Source organism: Sturnus vulgaris, chromosome 1, assembly GCF_052056855.1.
Source record: "Sturnus vulgaris isolate bStuVul1 chromosome 1, bStuVul1.hap1, whole genome shotgun sequence".
NCBI classification, from domain to species: Eukaryota; Metazoa; Chordata; class Aves; order Passeriformes; family Sturnidae; genus Sturnus; species Sturnus vulgaris.
In genome coordinates this window covers 109,507,589-109,515,310 of record NC_142243.1, presented here as the reverse complement: position 1 = coordinate 109,515,310, position 7,722 = coordinate 109,507,589, and the positions used below count along the sequence as shown (strand labels likewise).

At 47.1% G+C, this 7,722-nt stretch overlaps 1 protein-coding gene across 4 annotated transcripts in view; it reads left to right on the top strand.

Annotated features, from left to right (window-relative positions):
- Positions 1-6,516: 6,516 nt before the first annotated feature.
- The window catches only part of ESCO1 (establishment of sister chromatid cohesion N-acetyltransferase 1), a 32,874-nt gene continuing 31,668 nt past the window's right edge, over positions 6,517-7,722 (top strand). For 2 of the 4 annotated variants that reach the window (XR_015807041.1, XM_014871287.2), the window contains exon 1: positions 6,517-6,616. The gene's annotated coding sequence lies outside the window, so the exon portion shown is untranslated. Of the gene's footprint in view, positions 6,617-7,198; positions 7,611-7,722 lie in introns of those variants that run through there. The other 2 variants (XM_088173889.1, XM_088173897.1) reach the window with 1 other exon arrangement.

Genomic DNA, 7,722 nt, shown 5'->3' with positions numbered 1-7,722 from the left:
TTTGTCTCTCTGTACTGTCTTAATTTAGGTCCAATCTCTATACAGATCTCTGTGACATTTATCTATAAAGCTACATCAAGCAAAAATTTGTAGAGTTGGTGTTAAAGCTGGTGTTCCCCCCCCAGACGTACAGTGTCCTTACACCCCATCAGGGAAAAGCAGTGTGCAAGGTGGTAACAATCAAATTTTAATATTGGTATCTTCAAGCTTTCCCAGTCAGATTTTCTGAAACAAAAAATGCAGACACCTCAGATCTTACAGGGTACACACAAGCTAGAAACAAGTGCCAAAACATTTTTGCTGTGTAGTAACTTTGTACCTCACACACAGTTTCACAAGTGAGCCAAAGTCCACAATGTGCCCTCTATTCAAAACAGTGTGAATTCACAGGGTCTTTATTTGGCTTCTCATGTGATCTGATTATTCAGGCATCAGCAGGGATATGCAGTGCCGAAGGTGGGAGAAAGTTGTTAGTTCTCAGTGTACTCAATACTGGAAAGATGGAGTAGAACAAAAACTAAATTCCAAGCCACAAAGGCTGCAGACACCTACCTCTTAAAAAAACCCCCTTTTCTCCTAGTTCAGAATCCCAAAGCAGCTGAAGTTGGTGGGATCCTCTAGAGGTGATTTAGTTCAGCCCTCCTGACCAAGACAGGACATATCACATACATGCTCCAGAACATTCACCTTTTCTCATTTTTCCCTTGGAGTCAATGCATAGTACAATTCTTTTTCTCTGTGAGGAGTTCAGTCACCCAAGAGCCATTTGTGGCCTCATCTATCTTAGCACCAGATCATAAAGACCAAGACTAAGGTGTAATTTATTATGTCTACTCCTGACTAAAAAAATTAAACAACAATAAAAAACCCTTAAAACCCAGGAAAATTTTCAATAGGCAAATATGGTTCTTTGAATACAGAGAAACTAATCCATCCATATTTCACACTGAATAGAAGAATTAATGCTCTTTTTAGAAACCAAGACACATAACAGCACCATTTAAAATACTTGGTAGAAAGGGCTGTGGATGACAGTCTATAACTCCACAGGAGCTAGTGTCAAGAAAATGCCAATAAAGCAGCAGTGACTCCAGGCAGGTCAACATGGTCCTGTCAATGTGGCACAGAGTGTCACACTTCAGATACCAACATGCTGACTGTTGCAGAGTGCAGTAATTCTGAGGCCTAGCCTCACCATTACAGAGACTGGAAAAGGGCCCCACATTCAAGAATTACTCCCCAGATGTGGTTCAGGAAGCTTCTCCTTACCTTCTCCATGCTGCAATTGCAATTTCCAGCTGAGATCTAATGGTCAACTGTTTGAGCCCTTCAAATCAACAGAATGAAGCAGTTTACTCTATCTCAGCAGTTCCCAAATGTTTCAGACAACAGCCTCCTCCCTTTTTTCTGGAATGGTCTGGAGCCCTCCGTCCCAGACCCAAATCCCTGTAAGGTGACTAACCAGTCTTCCTTCCAGATGTAGTTATCTGCCGTCCTTTTTATTCCTGTTCCCCTCTTCCCCTGAAAACAACGCACAAAAAACAAACAAAAAAACCCCAACTCATTCAGCATGCAAGAAAAGTGGGCAAGTCACAGCCCAATTTTTTCCCCTGCCTCCCTGCAAAAAGAAAAACACCAAAACAAAACCAATTATTCAAATTATACCTCCTCCCATTTTGAACATGGTCCCCTGCTTTTTCAGCTAACTCCCTGTAAAGCTTTTTAACACCAGGCAGTCAGGGAGGGCATTCTACAATCCTTGTTGTCCCACGTGCCATCTACACAGGAATTTCAGAGGGGAACTGCCTCTTTCACCTACAATTCCTGTAGCTACCTGGCTCATGCCAGTCACTCACACCTGCCAGGGAGAGAACTTTTAGCCCTGCACTCTGCTTCTCCCCGGGTCGCTTCAGCTCAATGCATCATAACCCTGAGAAGAAAAAAGGAAATATTTGTTCCCTGAGTCATCAGGTTGCTTTAACACACGGGAACGCTTCAACCTGTGCCACTTATTGGGGTTCTCATCCCAGCATGCCAGCTGGTCAAAAAGAGTCTTGGAATGCTCAAGGTAATGAGTAAGAAAGAGGAAGGTATAAAAAAGGCCAGGAGGCTCACCCTGGGGATTTGCCACTGACCTCCAGCATCCATGCTGAGTCCCCCCAAGTAACTCCTGCTGCAACCAATCTGCTGCGGAATATCTCAGCTACTTTTTGGGTTTGGGTTGTTGTTTAATTTTTATTCCAACAGAAGAAAAGGAAAAATCTGCCAAGCAGACGGGTTCTTCATCGGCAAGCATCTCCTCCTCTGAAGGATCCAATTTTCCTGTCTCATTCCTTCTACTCAGATGCAAAAATCTGCTTCTCCCTTCTTCCTAGGATAGAGGGACTCTGCTGAAGGGAGAAAAACCAGAGTCCTGTGCTGTCTCAGCTACTCCTCCATTTCCTTCAATGTTCTGTATACGTAGTGATGAGAAAACCACTGGTTTAAATGAGCTTCCCGTGTGGCCTTCCCTCACCTGTGTGAGGCACTCTGAAGCTCGAGCGGTGCTTGCAAGGTTAATTACCGGTGAAAGATTAAGCAGCTCCTGCCTTTTGGTTGTCTGTCACCACTTCCCTGCTCAGATGAAATGTCTGATAAACGGCAGGGCAGGCTGGGAGTGTGTTTGCATGTCAAAGGGGGCTGTAAGATCTGCACGCTGGGATTGAGTTTGGGATCAAGAGCTCAATCCTGTAACTACGCAGCCCGCCCTAAGGCTGCGGTTTCACAAGCAGCTGTCAACTTTAACAGCTCCCTCATGCCAAAAGGGGAAGGCCTGCCTTCCTCCTCCCCTGTCTTTTCTTATCCTGATTCCAGTCATACGGTCCCAGCCTTTCTTACTCTGGTAGAATATGACTCAGTTTTTCCACTGTTTTTTGTTTTGTTTTTTGCTAGCTCAGGAACTTAAATTTGCTTGCCTAAGCAGGTCCCCCCAGGTGCTAGATGGAGGCAGGCATGGTAAGGAGCTGGAGAACACAGCTGGGAATGGGCAAAGGAATGGAGAAAACAATAGAAGCTTCCCCTCTCTGGTGACAGTCATCTCCCAAAGCTGTAGCCAAACAGGACATTCTCTGCAATTAGTGGAGTGATCCATTATCAGCTGAGTTATTCTGTGAAAAAAGGCATAACCTAGAAGCAAGTAATTTTTCACTTAGCTGCAGACAAGAGGCACTCCAGCAGTATTACTGCAGTGGCAAATAAACATGGCTAAATTAACAAGGAATCCTTTTGGCTTTAAATCTGTACTACTCATATACTCCATCTATGTTAATACAGTTTCTCCTCCCTCCCCAGATTCCCCAGTTCAACAACAATTCTGCCCAAGCACTCTGGTTTATATTCACAACTTCCAAGGAGAGTAAATTTCTGTAAAGTTTGTGCTCTTTCAACGACATTTGCTAGCAAGTTCACACTGCTATCAGTGCTTCAGAATGCTGCCACCTTCTGTGGAAAACCGAAAATTACTGATATTCTTCTATCCCGTGAACTTTTTCCAAATTTTTGAATTTAAGGCTTTATAAGAATGCCTGCTACGTTACTATTTCCCTGCTGTACAGCAAATTACTATTTCATGGAAGGATGTAAGAAAATCTAGGTTTACTTGCTTCATGTTCCTAAGAAAGAGACATAGGAAAGCATAATTTAAGGTTTATAAAGATAATGGTAACATAAACAAATGCTTTTATCATCCTTCAGGAAATTTTCATGCAGTCTAGTGATTAAAAGATCCTTCATCTGGAAAATTTTCTGTTGGTTACTGAAGGAGAGCAGAAGACCACATGTTGCTGCATTCATTGTAAAGTCACAGCAGATTATCATGCATTAAAGAGGAGCTGCTACAGAGAGTTATAAATAACATCTCCTCCTATCAGCTTTTAAAAAAAACTACAGCTGCTGAAAATTCCAATTTATCCAGTACAAGCTGTGCTTCAGTGAAGTGTGCCCAGAAAGAGGACTTATCAAGGAAGGCAGTTCCTTGTTCCAGTTAATAAAGAGACAAAAAACTTTACAGGCAAAACAGAGTATCTCCAGGTAAATTTGATATTCATATAAACAAATTTATGCTAGTCAGAAACTTGACAGTAATTTCCAACAATTAATCCCATGTGATAACAATAGAAATCACTAAAATGCTTTGAAGATTATAAAATAACCTAGAAAGTTTATTATAAAACCAAAAATAACCTCTCTTTAAATAGTTCAAGCATTAACAAATGAATATTTACAGAACCAAATACTAAAATACTTCTGTGGTTTCCTTTAGATCAGTGAACTGAACAAAAATTGTAAAGAAAATCAGAAATTTCTGGGAGAAATCCCATCACATACTACCTTTTCTTCTAAAACCTTTCATGACTATTGGCTGAGATTCATCACGCTGTTCTCCAGCGGTGTATACACATCACTAGGTGAATTCACAGTCAAATAATCTGAGGCTGTGTTTATACTGGCAAGTAGAACATACTGATAGGAGTGCAAATACACCGAACGTAGAGATCTTGATACATTTACGTGCATTTCAGGTAGGACCTACTTCAGGTTACCCCTAGGAAAGTAATCTGGATGGGGCACACTAGGTATGCATGAGGCACCTCTGCATCAGTATTCTAGTTAGGATCAGCAGCTCACTTTTGAAGGGAATCCTCAGATGGCTCCCACTTACCATCAAGGGTCTTGGAGTGTGCACAAAGGATTCTTTTTGAAGAAAACCAAACCCACAGTTACATCCCCAGAACACACTCAATATATTCAAACTCCAGCTGCCACTGCATTCATTGGGACAAAAACTGGTCTGGACTGCCACATCAGTGGTGTGGATGTCAGGTCTTCAGCTTTTTCTTCAGAACTTCTCTTACTTGCCAATGTAGACAACAGGCTCAGACACATAAATATCCTGAGGCAAAGAAGTCGTGACATAAGGTTATAAAGGTAAGGTATAAACACTTTACAAGCGTAGGAAGGACTGAAACATCCCAGACCATGGCAAAAATCACAAATAGGTGGTTATGCTACAGAGTGAGTTGTGAAACACTGTGCTGAATACACAGAACAAAAGAGTTATTAACCTTCAGTTATTGCTGAACTTAGGAAAACAAAACAAATTGGATAAATGACTCAGAAAGGCACCTCACTGAGCGAACTCAGTGCTCTGGAGAGAGGAGTGGACACATTGCAGGACCAAGACACACCCAAGAACTCTCTTTATCTCCCAGACACAGACAAGCATCCATACAGCTTTACACCTAAGCGACATATGCTGACACCGTGACACACGTGTACCAAGGGGGCTGGCAGCTGTCTGCACATCTGTACAGCTGAGCAACAGCTGAGTAACCTATTTCAAAGGTGTCTGCAAACATAATTGTGAGAAGGGGCCTGCAAACACTAAGGAAACGCTGCTGCAAGCACATCTGCTGTAATACCACCTGGAACTTGGTGGGATTCACAATCACAGAAACATAGAATCGGTCAGGTTGGAAAGGACCACAGAGAGACATCCTGGTCCAACCTTCCTGCCCAAGCAGGGTTATCCTAGAGCACATGGCACAGAATTGTGCTCAGATGGTTCTTGGTATCTTCAGTGAGGGCAACTGCACAACCTCTCTGGGCAATCTATTCCAGTCCACAGTCACCCACAGAACAGTAAAGTTCTTCCTCATGTTCACATGGAGCTTCCTGTGCATCTGTTTCTGTCTGCTGCCTCTTGTCCTACTGCTTGGAACCACCGAGGAGAGCCTGGCTCCATCCTCTTGACACCCTCCCTTTGGATCGCTATACACATTGATGGGGTCTCCTCTCAGTCGACTCTTCATTTCACTACGGCTGCCAGCTGTGAGGTATAAGCCAGTGACACCGAGTGGGCTGCCACCGCAGTCACTTTGTGCCCACTGGCCCCACAGCACATGGCACCGCTTTTCCCACTTGTTTTTGGCAAAGGACGAGGCTCGGACAACGCACTCGGGCGGTGCGAGCGGGCTGAGCCACCGGGACATCGCTGCCAGGAGCGGAGCTTAAAGATCGTCTGGTTCCAACCCCGTTGCCATGGGCAGGGACACCTCCTACTAGACCAGGATACTCAGAGCTCCATCCAGCCTGACCTTGAACACTTCCAGGGATGAGGCATCCATGACTTTTCTGGGCAACCTGTTCCAGCACCTCATCTTCTTGCATTAAGGAATTTCTTCCTTATATCTAACCTAAACCCACCCTGTCTCAGTTTGAAGCCATTCCCCCTTGTCCTGTCAATACATGCTCTTACAAACACCCTCCAGTCCTTAGATGCGTGCTTTAATTAGCACCGTCTCTGGATTCCTCACTTCCCATTCCCATATGGCAGCCGCCCTCATGCAGGCGGCTGCGCATGCGCGAGCCGCGCCGCTTCCCGCCCTCCCCGTTCCTTCCCGCCGGAAGATGTCCCGTCCCCGCCGGGGGAGGCTGGGCCGGCGGCGGGCGGGGCGCGGCGCGCCGGGGCGGGCGGGACGGACGGGGCGGTGTCGCGGCGGTGCCCGGCTGTGGGCGGGTTCGAGGCTCAGGCTCGCCGCCTCCGCCAGCGCCGGCACGTCGCTGACACCCTAGCGAGGTAAGCGGCCGCCGGCATACCGGGGGGGCTGAGGAAGTTGCTCTCCTCCACACCCTCCCCACCCCACCCGTGTCCCATCACCCTCGGCTGTCCCGTGCCCGCTGCCCCCCGCGCCTCCCTCGGGGCCGAGAGCCCGGCGGCGGCTCCTCCCCGGGCCTGCCCGTTGCTGTCGCGGGGGGAAGCGGGCCGGCCGTGCCCTGTTGCCAGCGGGAGCCGCGGCGGGCACCCGGCCTCATCCCGGCACCCTTGCGCTGCCCCGGCGGTCCCGGCCGCGGGAGCTGCCGGCCGGGAGCGGGGTCCCCCCGCCAGGCCCTGCCCCGGGAGGGCTGTCACCGCGGGGCGCTGGGCCGGCTGACACCGGGCCACGCTTGGAGGCCTTCCCTTCCCTTCCCTTCCCTTCCCTTCCCTTCCCTTCCCTTCCCTTCCCTTCCCTTCGTCCTGAGTTGTGCCGTAGGGGCTGCCGGGCGCTGCCGTGGCCCTCAGCCCGGACGGTTCAGGTTCGAGACCCCCGCACCCTGTCCAGCTGTTGTGCAACCAGCCTCAGCCCCTGCTCTAAGGACTGGGAGCTGTGGGGCTCGCATTTCTCTGTTTTGTTCGTTTGTTGGTTTGGGTTTTTTGGGTTTCAGGTTTTTTTTTTGCTCTGTTTTGTTTTCGGGTTTTTTCCCCCTGTACTTCCCTGCACCAAACCTTTGCTCTTGTTCTAGTTTGTTCCTGCACTTCTGTGTCTGCCGTGCTTTCCATAATCCAGCTTTTACTAGAGGGTGACTTCTCCAGGGCAGAGACTGCCAGTTCTGGAATGTCTGGAAAAGACTTTGCTCTGCTGTACAAAGTATTAGCAGGAAAGAAATTACTGTTCAAGAGCTCTGTGGGAGGAGAGTATATTTTTTAGTTGCATGAGAAGGAGTGCCAGCGAGGAAGTTTTATACTTTCTGTTTTGTACTTGAAAGTCTTTCTCAAGTGTGCCATGTCTGGAAAAAAAACAAAGGAGGTCCAGGTATGCAGTGTGTGTCATGGTATTCTCAAATTCTGAGAGTCGGTGTTGGGCTCTAAGAGAGCAAAGACCTATTCAGCAACTAGGGCTGTTTATTTTCAGGATGAGTGACCAT